The sequence below is a fragment of the Sciurus vulgaris genome, assembly GCF_902686455.1.
Source record: "Sciurus vulgaris genome assembly, chromosome: 7".
Lineage (NCBI taxonomy): Eukaryota > Metazoa > Chordata > Mammalia > Rodentia > Sciuridae > Sciurus > Sciurus vulgaris.
The window spans coordinates 137,733,957-137,755,295 of record NC_136467.1 but is presented as its reverse complement, the minus strand read 5'-3'; the positions used below and the strand labels follow the sequence as shown (position 1 = coordinate 137,755,295).

The following is a 21,339-nucleotide window of genomic DNA, read 5'->3' as shown; positions in this document are numbered from 1 at the left end:
GTCAGGTCTTCAGAATCTATTTCCTCCTTTGAATTCCTCCTGCCATAGCTGTAATTCAAGCTCTCATCATTTCTTTCCTAGGCTATTGAAGAATGCTCCGTGCCAGTCTTCCCACATCCCTGCTCTGTTCCATTCAATCTCTCTTTCAGTACAGAAGTGGAGGTTTTGTGCCAGAATGCAGCCATCCATCTACATATTCAATAAATATCTACTGAATACCTACTATAGGTGAGGTGTGTGCAATGCCCTGGTGACAAAAATTTGTTTTAAAAAACTCACCTCCTCCCCTACATGGCTCCTTAATAGTACAAAAGCAAAGTAAGAAACAAACTACTACAGAGTTTGAAAAACAATACCAGGAATGCCTAGGTTCCTGTCAGGAAACACTGAACAGATTGTGCCTGATTCATTCAGGAGTTCATCAGCCAGGCTGGTGATACACACCTATAATTCCAGTGACCCAGGATGCTAAGGCAGGAAGACTGCAAGTTCAAAGCCAGCGTGCCAACTTGGCAAGGCAGTGTGAAAAGAAGGGAGGGAGGGAGGGAGGGATGAAAGAGAAAGAGGAAGAGAGAAGAGAAGAGAAGAGAAGAGAAGAGAAGAGAAGAGAAGAGAAGAGAAGAGAAGAGAAGAGACGAGAAGAGACGAGAAGAGACGAGACGAGAAGAGACGAGAAGAGACGAGAAGAGACGAGAAGAGACGAGAAGAGACGAGAAGAGAAGAGACGAGAAGAGAAGAGAAGAGAAGAGAAGAGAAGAGAAGAGAAGAGAAGAGAAGAGAAGAGAAGGAAGAAAGGGAAAGAAAGGAACGAATTCATGGGCTCTCCCATGGCAATTACCAATTCATGGGCAAATCCCATTCTTGAATTTGATCCCCAGTACAAAAAAATACATAAATAAAAACCTCCTGGAAGCATGGATTAACTAGGTCAAGTGTGGGGAAGAAAGTGAGAGAGGCAGAGGCCTGGGCAGGAAGGACATGACAGGTCACAGTGATCTCACCACATGATTTCTGTGTAGAAACCTTTAGTGGTGTCCCATTCCAAATCCTCAGGGATGACCTCTGTGCCTCCTGATTCAGCTCCCCCTGTATCTCTCCAATCCACTCTCAATTCCTAGTACAGTGCCACACTCAACTGTACTTTACTCTTCAAAGGTTACAAGCAGTTCATGTCCTCAACCTGACTCAAATTGTCCCCTTGATCACTGGATGCCCTGTCCCATCCACATCTCTAGCCCTAAATGCCAAATCCTACTTTCTTCCACATATTTTAAAATTACAATCCAGTAAGTATAAATTAAGTATGTTTCCTACCCTTAGGAGGTTAGAGTATTGAAGAAGAAAAAGGTTAAGCCGAATGGCATTTAACTCTAAAAGATATGGTAGTGATATATGATAGGCATTTCTATAAAATAACTACTTAATTGCAATAAAAATATATGGTGGGAGTTGGTTGTTGGAGTTTTAAAGAATGAGAATATGTTTCAAAAGAAAGGTAACATTTAAACTAATCCTTGCTGGTTATAGAGGGTCCAACCAATCAGAACAGACTTGTTACAAACACCAACCCATATTGTAACCATTTCTGTCTTTTATGTACCTTATCCACAGTAGAAACTCAAAAAATGCCTGCTGAATAAATAAACCACATACAAGCAAAGTAAACTGCAAAATAAATATTAATCATGCAAACCATTACCCTTAATATTATGTCTCTTAATTCTAAGAAAAATCTAGAGAGAACTTTATATCAGTATGATCTGAGTCCAATGTCTCCCATACCTCAAAGACAAGGTCAGGGTCATCATGATGAAAAGTCTCACTGGCCATTTCTTCATTAATTATAAAAGTATGCAGTGAACTTAAAATCCCTAATTGTTATGACAGTTCAGGAACCATCATACTGACTTACTTGAGAATTAAATACTAAGCACAACATGTTTCCTGGCGACAGGAATAATTGAATTTTCAGGAAACGCAATGCAATGTTTGTTCATTCTATGTAAACATATACAGATTGCAAGCAAGGCTAGATTAATTCCTTCAAAGCACACTAGATTTCCACAAACATAATGAAGCTGTCTGAGGTAATAAAGCCTTGGAAGTCAACATTTGATGACTTTTTCATTTATTTCCCTATACCTGAAGTGGCAGGATAAAAATGAGATGAAAATATAGGACTTTAATATGTAAATTAATCCAAAAGTAACTCTTCCAGGAAATATACAAAAAGCTCAGAATGAAAGAAAACGAAATATGCATACATAGAAATGAGCAGTGGCCTAGAAAGTCCTGAAATGTTTATTCCACCTCCAATCATATCTAAATACTTCGTTACCAACAATTGGGCAAAATTTTCCCCAAATCCCTCTCAAAAGGAAATTAAGGCAACAACAACAACAATCACACACACACACACACACACACACACACACACACACACACACACGACAATGCAGGAGACCTTGAATACCTTCAAATCACTGAAGGTTTTTCAGAAAAGCTGGAAGAGGGGCCCAAGAGATAGAGGGAATGGACTAATCACAGGAGGTATGAAAGGAGGGAGACCTAGAGGCAAGGAGACCATTAAGAAAGGGTGTTACAGAAGCCATGTATGCTTAATTCTCACTTTTTGACTTGCTGCTCTTCTGGTCCAGAACAGGAATCGGCAAATTAAAACCCACAAGCCAAACTGGGTTCCTGGTCTCTCTGTGTACAACACGCAAGCTAAGAGTGAATTTTACATTTTTAAATAGTTGAAAAATATCAAAAGAAGAATAGTATTTCATGACTTGTGGAAATTATATGATATTTTCTGAGTCCATAAATAGTTGCAGGAGCCCAGCCACACTCATCTGGTCACCTGTGTCTAACCTGTGTCTATAGCTACTCTGCAGAGTTGAGTCATTGCAATAGAGACCAGAGGGCTGGACCTACTCAAGTGCTTACCATCCAGCTCCTTGCCAAACAAGTTCGCCTACAGCTGGCCCAGAACACACTTCCCCTTCTCTACCCCTTCGAAACCCTCATGCATCCTTCAAGTCTCAGATTAGGAGGCCTTTGCGCAAACTCCCCTCAGTTACATCAGAGGCCACCTCCCGTGGTTTGCACGGCATCTGTACTGCCCTCCCCACAGCAGGCCTGCACCACACTGCCACTGCACCTTACTTAGCCTGTCTGCATTCCCCACCTGACTGTGAGTTCCAGGAGCCCAGGGACCATCCCTAGCCCTCTAGTTCCATCACTACTTGGCAGCATCACGTGTTGAGTAAATGCAATAGCGAAGGAGGTGAAGTCGAGAACCATGCTGCGCTCTCTCCTCACACCAGTGAATTTCAGCACATTCAATAAAGGAAGCCTAAAGAAACTTAGACTTCTTGGCCCTACTCTCCTTCTTTGATGAGTTTTCCTACATTATCTTAATTTCATAATCTTAAACTACACAGATGACTCCAAAAATCTCTTATAGAGCTCTCTTACACTCTCTAATTTTTCATGTCCCACTATCTTCTAGATATTTCTACCTAAGATTCTTATGAATACTCTGATTCAAGAAGCCCAAAGCCTGGGTGCAACCTACACATCCTTCTCTGTGTCCATCTTGTCCAGTGGCAGCCTGGCTACACTTGGCGCTGTCCTCAACATCTGTCTTTGTCACCTCCATTCAACCCATGCATCAAATATGGCTGCTTCACCTCAGGTCTACTTGATAGGCATGATGTCCACATAATTTATAAATGCACATGCTGCATGACCTAGTAATGCCACTTCAAGAAATGATTGCCATAGATACACCTGCATTTGAAATGTGACATAAGTAAACAGCTACTCACACAAACCCTGTTTTTAATAAGAAAAGACTAGAAACAATAAAAAAAGGCTTATCAATTGGGTACCATTTAAATATATCATGGCTCATACACACTGTGAAGAACCATGTACCTGTGAATAGGAATAAATATGCTACGCCTTCTAACATTCAAACAACTCTAAAATACACCAAAGGTCAGGTTAAAAAAAAGTCATAAAAGAACACTAAGTTTGCCTTTGAAGGAAAAATATTATGCTTGCATTTAAGAAACTTGAAGTATACAAAAATACCATGAATCCCCAGTAGAAGCAAAGACAGTGGAAGGGAGAGTGTATATACAGTCACACACACACACACAGCCAGAAGAATATATTACCTAGAAAATAAAATTTATCCAATACAAGCAGAGGATGTCTTCCTCCTACTCCACCATCCTCTAATCTTCCCAAGGAAATCCTACCGGATGCAGTAACCATAGCACTGAGTCTACACTACTAAGCTTTGCCAACAAAGCCATTTGCACGCCAGGACTCTCAAGATCTATCTCCCACCATAGCTCTCTAATTGCCCCCACACTGCCCTAACCCGACTGAAGTTCTCCGTCCTCAAACACTCCAGATCTTTTGGAATTCCATACACTTAAAGGTGCTGTACCCTCTGCCTAGAAGTCCTATGCATTCTTCAAGATCAAGTAAAATAACACCTCTTCAGAGTGTAATGTCCCTGACTCCCATGGACTCACTTGTCACCTGGTATGATAACTTATCTGCTGATGGGGTTATTTATGTGACTATCTCTCTCGTTTGCTCCTTGAGGCCAGGAGCTCTGCCTTACTTATCTTTACTTGCAGCTATGGCCCCCAGTGTGGGGATGTTGTAGTGCTGAACCTTCAAGAGGTGGGGCCCAGTAGAAAGAAGATAATGAGGTCACAGCAGATCACCCTCATGATTAGACTGATGCTGCCTTGCAGGAGTGGGTCATGTCCTGTGAGGGACTAGTTCCTACATGAGCAAGCTATAAAAGAGGAAACTGGCCCTTTTCCACTCTCTTGCTTTTCTGTTCCCCCCATGCCCCTCCTACACAAAGCCAGTTCTCCTTCCAACTCTCTGCCATGTTGTGACACAGACCATGTTCGGCCTTTCCAGTCACCAGAATGGAAGGCAAATAAACCTCTTTTCTTTACACGTTACCCAGTGTTCATTATTCTATTACAACCCTGAATAGACTAAGACATCTGCAAAGCGTCTACCTTGCCAACAAATCCTATCTGCCTTCCCTACCCTTTACTCAAAACATCAGATGAACATTTTGCCTTTTTATGCATTACAAGTGCATTCACCAACAGACTGCACTTTCTGATTAAAGCCCTTAAAGTAGACAGTCTCATTAGTCAGAAATTATTTAGTGATACTCAAATCATGTCCTTCACCTAGTTATCTCAGAGACAGTCCTAAAATTTTAAGTTCTCGTCAGTAGAATAAGGATATTAGTCTAGATTGATGACTCTGGACATTTTTTAAAATTTATTTTTATTGTAAACAAATGGGATACATCTTGTTTCTCTGTACATGAAGTAGAGGCATACCATTTATGTAATCATACATTTACATAGGGTAATGGTGTTTGGTTCATTCTGTTATTTTTTCCTCCCCCCCCCACCCCTCCCACCCCTCTTTTCCCTCTATACAGTCCCTCCTTCCTCCATTCTTGCATTCTTGCCCCATCCCACCCTCCATTATGTGATTATGTGTCATCATCCACTTATCAGTGAGATCATTCGTCCTTTGGTTTTTTGAGATTGGCTTATCTCACTTAGTATGACATTCTCCAATTTCATCCATTTGCCTACAAAGGCCATAATTTTATTATTCTTTATGGCTGAGTAATATTCCATTGTATATATATGCCACAGTTTCTGGACATTTTTATAAACATAAGACCATCAGAGAATCTAACAGAAACTAACATTACTCTATTCTCTGCTCCCCTCCTAAAAAATGTCCCTACACAAATATATGCAAAAGGTATATGATATGTAATTTCAGGAAATTCACAAGGCTGATGAAAGCTGAAGTTATTTCCAAGAGCTTGTGTATACTGGGAAACCTGCAAGTAGACTAAATGATCCCTCAATTGACAATATCTTCATTATGCCAAGAATATGGTCACACTGCACACAAAGCCTGGTGATGATGGCTAAAAAACACTGCCATCTGGTCCCTCTCTCTCCCCACCCCCATGGCTTCAGCTCCTGGTCTCATCATGTGGATTCTAAGAGTGCTCACATGGTCTGCTAGCCTCTGAACTCAATTCTTCCATTCAGTGCACAAATGCCAGTTTCCCACAGATCAATCTAATCACATCATTCTACTTACAATCTTTCAATGGCTCACTACTACCAGAAGACCAAGATTTAAGGTCTTTTATTTTGCATTACACACCCTCCAGGAATTATCTATCTACCTATGGTAGTAGGAACTGAACCTAGGGGTGCTTTAACACTGAGCTATATTCCCAGCCCTTTATTTTATTTTTAATTTTGAGATAACATCTCATTAAGTTCCCCAGGTTGGCCTTGCACTCACAATCCTCCCACCGCAGTCTCCAGAGTTGCTGGGATTACAGGTGTGCTCCATGCTCCCTCACACCCAGCTAGACCCTGTTTAGACTCTGACTGCTTCCCATGCCTCCTGGCGTGTCCAGCAGTCCATACAAGTCAGGCTTCCCAGAACACACCGAGAGCCCTCCACTCCCTGCATCTCCGGACACAAGCAAAACATTCCCCTTTCCTCTGTCATCTGACCTACTCGACCTTTAATGCTAAGCTCAGGTATGACATCCAACTGAAGCCTTAGACTCTTGAGGAACTGTTTCCTCTGTCAACTGTTACCACAGAAACTTGGACACAGCTGCTGACCTGTCAGTCTCTACCACTGGACCATGACTCCCTCAAAGAGAGAAACCACTCCCATATCCACAGCACCTAGCACAGAGCCTGTCACACAGTCATTTAATAAAGGACTGATGAAGGAATGAAAGGTGAGAGGAAAAGCTGCATGTAATAACATAAGTTTAAAATGCGATAATGAATTTGGAGGACTTCTCCTTCCTGATGTCTTCAAAGCCCACGAATCTGCAATTCCCAGAGCTCCAAAGACAGCCTGAAAAGGAAAATACGTGTCTTTTTAAAAATAAGAACTTGAGGGCTGGGGAGATAGCTCAGTTGTTAGAGTGCTTGTCTTGCAAGCACAAGGCCCTGGGTTCAATCCCCAGCACCGCAAAAAATAAATAAGTAAATAAGTAAATAAATAAAATAAAAATAAGAACTTGAACTTTATTTATTTATTATTAATTTTATTTATTTATTTATTTTGGTACCTGAGACTGAACTCAGGGGTGCTTAACCACTGAGCCATATCCCCAGCTATTTTTATTTTTTGAGACAGGGTCGAGCTAAGTTGCTTAGGGCCTTGAACTTGCAATTCTCCTGCCTCAGTCTCCCAAGACACTGAGATTATAGGCATGTACCACTGCACCCAGCAAAATAGGTGTTCTTTATGGGTGTTGATGTCAGCAGCTTGTCTTACGCTGAAGATGCATCTCGGTAAAATTTTAAAATTTCTCATTATAGTTAGTCACTACTTTCCCAAATTACACATCTTTTAGCCTCTTACTTTCTGTCAAACCCGAAGCCAGTGGATGAGCACTCCTGTAATCTCCCTCCTGGGATATGCTCAACAAAAGAGTTTATTTCATGAAAGGGTTCTGTGGTCAAATACATTTGAGAATGGCTCTGTACTCTCACCTGGATCTACCTCTTCCTAACTCAGATGCTCTGTAGCAAAGAAAGCGTCCACCTTTTTCACCCTATCATTTTGCACACTTAGTTAAATATTGTATGTGTGTGTGTGTCTATGTGTGTGCGTGTGTGTATGCATGCACAACACCTAGTAGTAATTCAATTCCTGAATTATGCCAATTAAAAGTCACAATTTTAAAATCTGGCATAAATTATGTCTAATGACATTACTTCATTTTTTCCATGGACATAAAAACGTGGCCATTTCAGAAAGACATTGCTTCCAGCCTAAAATACAGAAATGAACCTTGAAAAAATGACACAAGAAAAATAACTTAGCAGATTGTGTTTATCCCCACAGTACCATAAATAATTCCTAAACTTCTAAATTGCCTTTTTGCAGGGGAGAAAATAAAATTGAGCCACTGGGAACACATCACTACCTGCTTGCAAAGCTACAGTGATCCCATAAGTAAGAGTTCCATAAATAGTTTAAGTAAAATTCAATTACATGAACATCACTTTTTCTTTCTTTTTAGGGGTGAGTGGGGGTGTCTCTGAGAATTTTTTTAACGAGGGAAAAAACCTGACTAACCAACTATACATATTGAAATCCTGCTGGTATGAAATTTTCCATGTGATGCTATAAAACAAAACATAGTCCCTGTGGGTTTGATTAATATTAAAAAATCTCTGGGTTGTTTATGAGAACAAAGCCTAGGATTTGAGAGTTAAAAAGAAATCTGAAAATTATCTTTCAGGTCACTCATTTTACAGATGAATAAACTGAGACCCACAGGACTTGACCAAGATCTCCAGCCCGGCTAATGGCCAGGCCTATGAGCTAGATCTTCACTTCAAGGCCCATGTGCTTCCCACCTTACCAGCTTTGTTAACTAGGAATTGCAGAACAGCTGAGGGCAGAAAGAGTCAGCGCCAGCACAGAAAATTAGGTCAGTTCCTTTATATTTTACTGTTTCTATGAGTCTGCAGAAAGAAGAAACACTAGAAGCATGCAGAGGTGGGGTGAGGGGTGGGGAGTCTGATCGTGTATACACCCACTTATTTTGGATTATGTGTACTGAGTACCGTATATGCTAGGCATTGTTCTAGGAACTGGAAACACAAGAATGATCAACCCCCCCCAAAATCCCCATCCAATGGGATTACATTCTAGTGAGTCCAGAATCTACCTGATATGGGTTAAATTTAGACACCTGGCACTAAAACCTTAGAAAGTTTATATTGGAAATACAATACGTTAGTTAGCTTTCCTTTACCAAAACAAATACCAACAATAATCAACTTTAAAAGAGGAAAGGTTTACTCTGGTTCACAGCAAGTAGGTTCCAGGCATGATTAGTTGGTCCCAAAGTTTTAGGGCAGTGTACAAGGCAGAGGAACCTTCTCACCTCATGGAAACCAGGAAGTGAAAATAAAGACCAAAGGGGGAGGGTCCCAACACACCTTCAAGGGCAAGCCCCCGATGGCCAGAAAACCTCCCACAGGCTCTATCCTGTAAAGGTTCCTCCACCTCCCAATAGCACAGTGGGCGGAAACAAAGCCTTTAAACACACTGGTCTTTAGGGCATGCTTATCCAAACCCTAGCACCCACACATATCCACGCACATGGACATACACACACACACACACACACACACACACAGATACACACATGAACTTCCACGTGTCAGTAGCATTTCAAAAACCCCCAAGCAGGGGGCGGGGGGCTTTCCAGAAAAACCCTACCCTAATTCCTGACTGGTTTATGGGACCACCACATACCATTCTAAAATACTCTGAGAACTATCACAATGGCCTCTATTCAGAGAGAGAGAAGTAAAAAAAAGTCAAGCTTTCTTCAGTCACACTTCCCAGGGAAGTAGAGGAAATACCTGAAATAAGTGAGTGAATTCACCAGAATTTTCTGTGAAATGACACCAAAGAAGAGAATCTCAAGTATACTACAAGCCCTTGGTAAAGGTGAGAAAGTAGGTACATGACAACCACAACGTGCATTTTATCAGTCAGCTACAGCTTATCAGCAACCACTACCAAACCTCAGTGGCTGCAACAACCACCCAGCATCTGTGGAGTTGGGACCCAGCTGCTCCAGCCTGGCTGGGCTTCAGGCTGGGGGCTGGTTCAGGAGCACTCCACATGCTTCTCTCAGTACTGAAACCAGCAGGTGACATAGGGCTTCTTCGCCTCATGAAGAAGTGAAAAAAGGCAAAATCACTGCCAACTACAGATTGCAAGCCTCACTACAGATCACATCTGCTAATATCCCATTAGCCAAAGCAGTCACAGGACCAAGCCCCACATCAACAGGGCAGAGAAGTAAAATCCTCCCACAGCAGAAAGCACTTCCAAGTCATGGAAAGTGAAGAACTGGGAAAAACAATGGAGCCTAATGAAAGAAATGACCATTTTCAGCGATACAGACAGGCCAAACACGCATACCTCTTACTTGGACACTCACAATCTACCTCACCAACTGCAGAATATCAAAAGCCAATAGCTGGATTGTGTCATTGGGGTCACACTTTCAGGTATGCTGAGTATAAAAGGAAAAAGAACAGCTTCCTCCCAATGGAGACAGACTGGAAAATTAAATGGAAATTACTTTTTACAGTGCCAAATATACAAAACTTTGAACTTTGAAAAGAACATTCTTCTCAGAAGGTAGAATCTCTATGCTTTCCAAAAATTATGCTGTCAACAGTATGCAACACATATCCTAACAGCTGTAAAAAACATCAGCACAGTAGACACACACACACCACAACTTCAATCTAGTTGCTAAAACCATTTATTACAGGAATAGAAATATTTGAGGAGTGACATGGATTAGAAGCAGGATTAGGGAGAACTAAAAAATACAGCAGGAATAAATCCAACTTTGTGAAAATAGTATAATTGGGGTCCCCAAGCAAGCTCCAAGCTACATTTCCTAGTCAAACAAGTGCATCCTAGAATACACCTTCCAGTCAAGAGAAACTGTCATATAGGGTGGGGACCAAATCTGACAGAACACTAGGAGAGCGTAGATGCCTGAAAGTCATTAAATATTTAGAATCCCAATGCTGAAAATATGAATGATGTAGCAATAGCATCAGAGACTTAAACTACCAGAATGAAGCATGACAAGCAGAGGGTTATCTTCACGAACTTGTCAACTTACACCCACTCATATTTCCTGACAAAGTGCCTTTTTGGGAGAACGATATGATATAAAGAAATCTATAGTTATACAAGAGAGAATTTTTTTTCTTTTATGAAAAAGCGACTTAAAAAGAAAAGCCACAAACCTGAAGCATATAATTGTAATTCATAGAAATGACAAATAATTAATATCCGATATAAATGTAGATTCCACCAATTAGTTAAAAAAAAAGAAACAGAAAAATGAGCCCTAATAGAAAATGAACTAAAGAAAAACTATAAATGCCAAATAAATACATAAGAATGTGTTTGACCTCAAGAAAAATCAGGCAAAAACAAATAAAAACTGCAGAATGGCAAAAACAAGTTGAACAAGGTAAAGTGTTCAAAACAACGTACACAATGAGAACTTTAACAGAGGTTCACAGCAGGGTCAATAAGGAATGGAACTTCGGAAAACAATTTGGTGATATCCAATAAAGCTATAGATGCTCACTCAGAGGTACTGACTTAGCAATTCTACTGCTAGATAAAATATACCTCAGAGAAAATCTTACATCTATGAGTCTAGATGTACAAAAAATGCTCAGCAGGAGCAGATAAATTGGAAACAATTAAATAATTCCTTTAAAGAATGTAGGAATAAACTACATTCATTCTGTTGGATAAATTCATTTATCCAACAGAATTTAAGTACTGAAAAACAAATGAACTGAATGATTTCATAATCACGTGAAAAATAAAAGTTACAAATTGCCAACAGTGTGATTCCATTTGTTAAAAAATACACAAGTAGCAAATAGAGAAATAAAATAAAAAAAATACACAAGCAGATAAAAGTTAACTTGTTTTATAATATAACCAGTAAAACTATAATGAAATTCAAGATAATGACAAAATTCAAAATAGAGACTCTTCACAGGTGTGTGATGAGGAAGGAAAGAGGGAAGATATTGCCAGAAGGGATACATGGGGGACTTCAACAGAGATGACAGGGAGTTTAGCATTTGGGGAGGAAGAATACAAAGAAAACACACAGAATATATCCTAGCACACTTTCAAGTGTATTAGAAAGCAGACAGAGCCAAAAACTTCTGGAAACATGTTCAACTAAACTAGTGACCAGAAAAAAAAAAAAAAAAAAAAAAAACACCGGTACAAAATGTTACTCCTGTTAAATGTAGAGTAGAGACTGAAGATGTTCAGTGTTGCTCATGAGACTGTGGAAAAAGAAGTACTTCCAAATGTTACAGGGAATTTTTCCTAGAGTGCATCGTATTGCTATGATGCATATGGCCACAATTCCACTTTAATAAGCTTATCCCATGGAAATACTAAGGTAAGTGCTCGTCTTTCTAGACTTTACTGTCAACAACCCACCAACATGGGAGTGGTCAGCAATATGGTTACGTGGCCATTAGCAACAATAATGTAGATGGATATCTACATTAAGATGAGAGCACAATCATGTTACATCCACTGTAAAAAATAATAGTTCAAAGTGTGATCCTGTTTTTTAAAATATATGATTTCTACACAGTCAAGAATATGATTTTTAAAGTTTGATATAATAATTTTTTAAATTATTGAGATTACTTTCATATTGGAAATTAGTCTATTATCCATTGGGAAGAGGAAAAAGGACAAATTTTCAATATTTGAAAAGACATCTGTATTCTAACAGCTTGAAAATATGTCACAGGAAGAACTATGAGACGGAACCTACACACGAAGCTGACATAGTGTTTGCTCTTTTAGAAGGGCAAAGCAAGGGCCAGGACTGACTTGGAGAAAGGGAGGAAAGGGAGGACTGTGAGAGAAAAGGAGAGGCGGGGGGGGGAAGGGAGGCAGGGAGCAGCGGCTGACAGGTCTTAGACAGCCTCAACTTGTTTACTTGTTTGCCTCAAAACTGCAGGAGGATTAACCCTGATTAATAAGGTTGAGAGATTCAATAGACAAGTGGCACCAACACAGCCACATTCCCAGGAGCACCTGCTTGCATTGTGCAGCTGTCCTCTCACCTCGGTGTCTTCACAATGCATCTTATAGTTTGATCCTATTCTGGGGGCATAAGCCTCCCTATGGTTGTAACTAAAAGCTCTGGGCAAGCACACAAACAGTTAAGTAGAGGACTCTGGAAAGTAAGCAAATAGGAAAATTATGAAGGAGAGTCAAAACCTGGAGAGGTATACCACAGGGTGAATTTTCTGTTTTGTTGTGTTTTGGGATTTTTTTTTTTCCCTTACATGATTTTTGCCCCAAAGGTGGGTCACATCACAGGCAACTAAACCTCAAAGAGAAGGCTGTTTCCCTATATACAGGGTGAAGTGCTTCTTAAGAGCTAGAGAGTGAAGGGAAAAATCCTAGCGTGAAGAGTCCAGAAGGAGAGGCCCCAGTTCTATCTGTATCAACCTCCCTCTGGCATGGCAAGACTCAAACCAGCCCACGTTTAAAAAACTAAACTAAGATGAGCCAGAGCCACAAGTTTCAAACCAACCCCCAGAGCACCCACATGCAGGATGGACACGAGTCAGAGCAGCAAACTCCTACCAGTGCAATCTGATCTGCTGCCCATGGAAGGCAAGGCCTGAACCTCACCAGGTTGCTCACCTATTAACACATCAACAGCGACCACAGGATTACAACAGGATCCTGTGTGTATCCAACTCACCATCTACAAGGTCCAGCACACAATACAAAAATTTTTGACAAAGAATCAGGACAATGTGATCAACTTTTCACATAAGTCAACCTTGAAAAAACTCACTTGTTGAAATTATCAGATTCTTTAAAGCAACTATTTAATTTTGCTCTAAGTAAAGAAAAATATGCTTGATAGCAAAGAAAACTAGAAACTGTGAAACTAAGCCAAATACCATTTTTAAAACAAACAAGAAAGATCTAAAGCAAGAAACTTATTTTAGAGAAGTCATTAGTGGTACATTTACCTCTACACTGTTAGGACTTTTTAGGTTATTGTAAATTTTGCTGTTGAGTATAATTTACACTGATAGATTTAAATATTCTTTTAAAAAGGAAACTTACAATGCAGTAGAATGGAGACAAAAGACAACAGAAGGAAAAACATAAATATGGATCCAAGAAACTACCCAGTCTGAAAAACACAGTAAAAGATGAAGGGGGGAGGGTGTGAATAAAAATCTCAGGATCTCCTAGAGCAAAATCAAAGATTTAACATGAGTACTAAAGAAACTCAAAGAAAACCATACCTAGAAATATCAAAATCACACTGTTGAAACCACAGAGAAAAAAAAAAAAAAAATCCTGAAAGTAACTACAAAAAGACAATAAGTATACAGAGGTGAACAATGATAAAAAGAATTGTTTTCTTCCTTCAGAAATCATAGTGACAGAAGACAATGAAAAACATCATTAAATAACTAAGAGGAAAAAATGCATCAATCCATAATTCTGCATTCAATAAAAATATCCTTCATGATAAAGAGGAAATGAAGACATGCTCAAAAAAAAGAATTACTAATGAATTCATTGCCAGCACACAGGGTTTATAGGAAAATGCCAACCAAAAATTTTCATACCAAAGGGGAAAAATACTAGAAGAAAGCAAGAATCATTGAAAGTGAAAAAGAGCAAGAAAAATGGTAAATAACCATATGAAAACAAAAAATACTATTTCGACCTTAAGTACTTTAAAATGCATAGAACTATTTAAGAAAAAAGTGTAACACTTGATGAGGTTTTCAATGTATGCTGACATAACATATGTAACTGTAACTAGGGAGGGAAGAAAATAGGCTGAAATTGATATTTTAATATAAATAAACCAAACTTCAAGAAAAAGAGAATCAAATATAAAGATAGATTTCATGAAGATAAAAGGAGCAATTCTTCCAGAAAAGCATAACAGCTATAAAAAGGCATGCACCTAATAATATAGCTTCAAAAAAACATGAAGAAAAATTGACAGAATAAAAGGGCAAAACAGACAACTCCATAATCATAGTAAAAAATACTTTTCTGAGCTGCTGACAGAATACTGAGAACAACAAAAAAAAAATCAGTAGGCACAGAAGAGCTGAACAACACTAGGCAATTACTTTGATGTAATTGACATTTACAGAACATTTGACTCATAGGTTTCTTCTCAAGAGAAATGCAAACATACCCTTGCAAAGGATTTCATACAAATATTTATAGCACTTTCACATTGAATAGCCCCAAACTGGAAACAACCCAAAAGTCCATCAACAAATGAATGGATAAACAAATTGGGGTATGTCAATACAGTGGAATAGCAAACAAATAAAAAGTAATGAACTGGTACATACAACAATTTAATTTGTATGATACACAAGAAAAAGAAAACTCATCTAAAATGACAACAGGTATACCAGCCTGAAGATAGGCTGTAAGGAGTGGCAGATTGCAAAAAGAACACAAGGAAACAGTGATGTGTGATAAAAACATTCATTATCGTGAACATTGTGGTGATGGCTTCACAGGAATATAAAAATGTCAAAATGGATCAAATTATGTACTTTTAAAATGTGCATTTCATTATACCTTAACAACACCACAGTAAAATTGGGGAAAATATTCAACCTATCCTAAAGACAAAAGGCGTTTAGGTTAAAGCCTTATCTGAGTGTGGGTTATTCACAAGAATTACCTAGGGTACTTGTTTAAACCATACATCCCAGGCCCCATGTGAGACCTACAGACTCTGATATTCTAAGAGCAAAAAAGTTAAATAAGCTCTCCAAGTGATTACTAATCACATATCTGAAAATCACTGTTTAAGGCCCAATTCAAAGGTCACCTCCCCTCTATGAAGCCTCCACTAATTCAACGGACATAATTAAGCCCCTTTTCATCTTACAAAGCTTATTCTCAAAACTGGAACTTACAGGTACAATTGATATAATCTTACTTACCTGTGTTTGTCAGTTTTCCATTACTGTCACAAAATACCCAAGATAATCAACTCCTAAAACAAAAGGTTTATTTGGGCTCCCAGTTTTGCAGGTTTCAATCTATAGTGGGTTGATCCACTGTCTTTGGGCCTATCGTAAGACAGTCTTGATGGGAGCATGTGATAGAGGAAGTACTCACAAACACAATGACCAGGAAGCAGAGAGATAGAAACATGAAGGGGCCAGGGTCCCAATATTCTCTTCAGGGGCATGCCCCCAATTATCTAACTTACTTCCACCAGGTTTCACCTCTTAGTGGTTTTACCACCTCCCAACAGCACCAAGCTAAGGACCAAACTTTAAATACACGAAGTTTGAGGGGATTCCAGATCTAAACTATACTAGTGCCTACCACCTTTGTAAGTTTTCACAGGCAAAAGACATCCATTTCTGTAGCTTCCTCTGTGTATAGCATATTGCCTTCCACACAAAGATGACAAATATATAAAGAACACACCTACTTGAACCTAACCATGCCTTGGTTCAGGCTTGGCCTTTGCCATTTGAAAGTCTACCATCTTAGATTAATAATACTAAACCATATATATGCATGTAGAAGTTAGTGAGAGCAGATATCAAAGAAAAGACTAAACTGGAAATAGATTCACGCTCATAAAGGAAATGCAGTGTTGTATATGCCAACTGGGCAACCAAGCAAGACAAAGCAAATAACTTTGTAAAGAGGAAATTAACTTATTCTGAGGTGCATATTACAAAGTCCTGTACTAACTATACCCTAGGCTGAATGTAATTAGCACAAAGTCCTGGCACAATCTTCTCTAATCCCTCCCCAGCCCTGCCAGTCTGCCCACTGATTTTTATTTTCTTTAGCCTTAGGAGGACTTTAAAAAATACTTGATGAATGAACAACTAATGACTGTTTAAAGCTGGAAACTTTTCATGCATGTTTCCGAAAAAAAGTCAATTTTAAAATTTTAATGAGGTGGTAAGGAGCTAGATTCATTTTGTAAGTTATTTTCTACTACACAGCTTTTTCTCCCCCTTGGCCTACGTACAATCTTCTAAACATCACAGGGGCTCAATAAGTGGTAAATTCCTTCCTGGCACAAGCACAGCCCACAGTCATCACTGGGGATGGCTTTAGTTATTTGTGCTCCACATACCATATGAAAAGGCAGAAGCGTCCTGAGTCAGCCCAGTGAGAAACAAGTGTGTAGTATTTGGGGATAAGGCTCAGTACTGTCCTCATAATACCTTTCTGAGGAAAAACACAACGAAATTATCAAGAAAATGGTCACCACTCATCACAATTACTAACTCTAAGGAGTCTGAAAGTGATGGTGAAGATTCTGTAACTTAAGGAAGAAGCAATAAAGCAAGATTCCACAAGCCCTTAGGAGAAGTCTCATTCCACTCATGAAAACACATATATGCCACAGTCAACCTCAGTGTGTGAGGAAATGTTGGCTCTGTTTAAGTGAGCAGTCTAACTTCATGCTCTAATTAAATGCACTCTTTCACAGAAGGTGACACAGGTGGCTGAGCCCTTCTTCAGGGGTAACAACTTACAGAACAAGTGAAGTTTTGTTTGTTGTTTGCTTTACTGTTTCAGTACTTCAATCTATGTTAGTTCAAACAACTTAACAGAAATAAATTTTAGTCATGCAATCCACAATTTGGGTTGCATCGTATCATGGTTAACTGTTATCAGAAAGTCTTGGGGAAGTTGCAATAGCAATCTAGCCATTTGATCCAGATCACTTTTCTCAGGCTTGGAAAAATGGGGGTAACAACAGCATCCACCTCAGAGTCCTCTAATCAAGGTGAAATGGAAAGCATAAAAAGCACACTTTTTGAGATGATGGCATACAGGAAAGGCTCAAATTATGTCTACTACTACCATTGTTCCATTGATGGTTTCTTCAGTTTCTGCATTTCAGTACTTGACCTAATAGAAATAAGAACCATAAAGGAGGATCTATAGCCATCAATTTGTTGTTTAGAAGTTCTCTTTTAAAAACAGAAGGGAATGGGGAGGAGGAAGGGAAGTCAAAAGAATGGAGAAGGGAGAAAAGGAGAAGAAAGAAAATGTAGGAGAAAAATCTGAACTAGAGGGATGGTGTATAGGTAGCCAGTCTTTCTTCAGGCCCTAGGAACTCAGAAAACAGAAAACCAACTGTACTTGCAAATAATGTCTGTAGTTAGAGTGCCAGGCACATCATTTAAAATCTTTCACTAGAGAAGTCAAAACACATTCACGTCTAAGAACACAGAGCAGAATGTTGTCATAATAACTTCAAGTTCAAATAGCAAACCTACACAGAGTTTCTTTTATAAAAGTCTCCTCTTCCATTTCTTTATTCTCCCTTCATAGCAAGATATTTAAATTTTATGCACACACTTTCCCAACAACTTGAAGCACATCGTACCAACACTGTGAATCACATTTGCATCTTAGGTATCTTTTTTAACTTTGCCATTCTCTTCAAGAATACCTAACATGGCTGATCTAATTGTAGAATGGCAGTCTCATTAATGTTCAAAAATGACTAGGAAATTTGTTTCAGAGAACTATATTTAGCCAATTATTGTGTGAATAGAACTCATACAAACCGTGAAGGAAATATAAGAAAGCACAATTCCAAAGGAAAACTGATAGTAAGCTGATCCCCCATACTGGCTTTCTTAGCCCTGGCCTCCTGACAATAGGCACTTCTAGAAGAAGTCTCTGATTCCTTCAAATCTTCTGTCTAAAAGACAAAAGATCACAGGGATATGGGGAATCAGCTCCAACTCAAGGACAGAATAAATGCTGGTCCCAGTATTTTGTATTTTCTACTGATATACACACACATGCTGATTTTCCTTATCTTTCAGTTTTTTTATTACTCTTTCTTTTCCCTCTAAAACCAGTAACTCAATCTAGAATCACAGATACAGAGATGGGTATAGATCAAAGAGGTAACTAGTTCCCCTTAGAAACTGATCTATAGCAGGCAAGATAGCCTTTTTTAAAGTATTTCCTGTTGATAAATAGCCGTACCCAAGAGAAAATCTTAAAATATTACAACATCAGCAATTAATTTCGACTGAATGTATGCTGTGTGCTAGACCCTTTACTAACAAACACATTATAAATATCATCTCAATTAATCTTCATTAATGTAACTTTGAGGATGGGGTGATTGTGTCCATTTTAACTATGATAAAACCAAGGATCATAGGTAATAAGTAACTTGCCTGAAGACACACAGCTATTAATTAAGAGAGCTGTAACAAAATCCCAGGGTTTACCCAAGAGCTGGCTCAGGATTCTTATAGGCCCCAATTTTGCCTTTGGTCATCCCTCTCCTCTAGGATGGCCCTTCAAATATTCAAAACCTGTCTGTGAAGCATTTGGCCCTCTGCCGGGCTTTCCACCACCCTTCTTACTAGAAAGGAGAAGAATCTGTGAGCCTATTAAATCCAGGCCCCTGAGATGGAGGAGACCTAAGAGTGAAACCAAGGAACAATCTGAGTTAACCCTCTAGTTCCATTTGCTTTTAGGTACTAGATTTGATGACCAATTTTAGAGGTCACATAGCTAAGCAGTATATTCCCATCAGCTTTGCTATCCGTAATACCTCTGATGGATGGTCACTATGGTAACAATTGTTTAAGCAGTTTTCTCAGGAACGTGGAGCTGCTTTTCTCTCTCTCAAACCAGCTAATATCACCAACAATTTACTGGGGCCTACAACAGTTGTCTGATGGATGCGAACCTTTTGACTTCAGAGGGCCAAAAACCCCAACTGCAGATCATGCTAACACTGACGTTTTCTGAATATGCATCTTCTGAGAAGCCACAAAGTTCAACCATATACGTGTAACCAACTGATTAATCTTTCCTTGCCTCCAGTCACCTTCCCCAGAACCTCAAACCATCCTGCGTCTTTGTCCCATAAATACCCCTGAGCCCTATCCGCAGTGAGGTGGATTTGAGACTTGGGGCTCCCACTTTCTCAGCATCAGCACCTCATGAAAAAACTCTCTTTTGCCAAACTTGTCATTTCAGTGATTGGTATTCTGTGCAGCGGGCAAAATGGGCCTCACTTGGTAACATGTTTTAGTCAGCTTTTTCGCTGCTGTGACTAAAATATATGACAGAACTTTTAGAAGAGGAAAAGTTCATTTAGGGGCTCATGGTTTCAGAGGTCTCAAACCATAGACAGCAGCTCCATTCCTCAGGGCTCAAGGTGAGGCTGAACAACATCAAGGAAGAAGAGTGTGGCAGAGGTAAGCAACTCACATCATCAGGAAGCAGAAAGAGAGAGAGCTCCACTTGCCAGATACAAATATACACCCCAAAGCCACACTCCAATGCCCCCCTCTGTTGGGGGCTGTGCCATGTGGGCTGCGCTGGTATGGCACCTGGTGGCCAGCCGGAGGTTGTTTTGATCACTTCGGCAGTGAGGAGGTTGATTAATATAAGCACACCCAGGTGATTTATCATTGGCCGGATTCAATTAAGTCCACGCACACAAGGTGTTCACAGGTGTTCCTGAGTGCTCCTGCTCGGGCCTGCTCGTTTTGACCTTTGCCATGATAGGGCAGCTGGCTCCTCGCCTGATCCAACTGGCGTGGCCCCGCCCTCCGCCTCCTGGAGAGAATATAAGCGGGCAGTAGGTAGCAGCAGCAGCAGCAGCAGCAGCAGCAGCAGCAGCAGCAGCAGCAGCAGCAGCAGCAGCAGCAGCAGCAGCAGCAGCAGCAGCAGCAGCAGCAGCAGCAGCAGCGAGAAGCAGCAGCTCAGATCGCAGTACACAGGACGCACGTTTAGCAGGCACCTCTAGACAGCACCTTTAGTTCATAGGATGAGGGACCTACCTCTAAAAAGAAGCAGCAGAACTCTAAGAAGAAATAGATCTCTGATAAGTGTAGAAGCCTATCTTTCTCTAAAACTTTCTCTATAAGCATAGAAGCCTGTCTTTCTCTAAAAACTTCCTCTAAAAGCAAAGTCTCTCTTCCTGATAAGCAGAGTTTCTCTTCCTGATGAGCAAAGTTTCTCTTTCTCTAAGCAAAGCAAGCCTCTCTTCCTCTCAAAGTTTCTCTTCTTCTATAAATTAGCGAATATAGGAAAAGTAGTTTATTCCCAGTCCGCCTCCGATAAATACCCGCGCAATTGTTGCTGTAGGCGGTAACGAGCGGCGACACCCCTCCTCCAGCCACACCCCACCTGCCTTCAGTTACCACTCAGTTAATCCCCTCAGGTTATTAATTCACTGATTAGGTTAAGTCTCTCATAACCCAATCATCTTCTCTGAACTTTCTTGCATTCTCATACATGAGTTTTTGGGGAACACCTCACATCCAAATCATAACATAACTAGAGTAAGAAGGGATGGCCAGACATCGTTTCCCAGCAACACAAACTCCCATGCTTCATGCCACCCTGTCTCAACTCATCCACTAACTCCATGACCAGATTACCCCATCTTTAACCATGATCTACCCATATTTCTTAGTCACCCAGGAAGACTTCTCTTCTCCATTCTGCTGCAAAAGGTCCCATGAACCAATCTGGAGCCAGAACTGCCCTCAAAGGCCACACAGTAAATGTCCTTCTACAGAAGCAGGGAAAAGGGACCCCAGGACAATCTCCATCTAGTAG

General features: G+C 39.9%; 1 protein-coding gene across 2 annotated transcripts in view; it reads right to left on the bottom strand.

The window, feature by feature from the left end:
• Window positions 1-21,339, bottom strand: part of FARS2 (phenylalanyl-tRNA synthetase 2, mitochondrial) — a 391,223-nt gene that overhangs the window by 316,970 nt on the left and 52,914 nt on the right. The window lies entirely within an intron of this gene.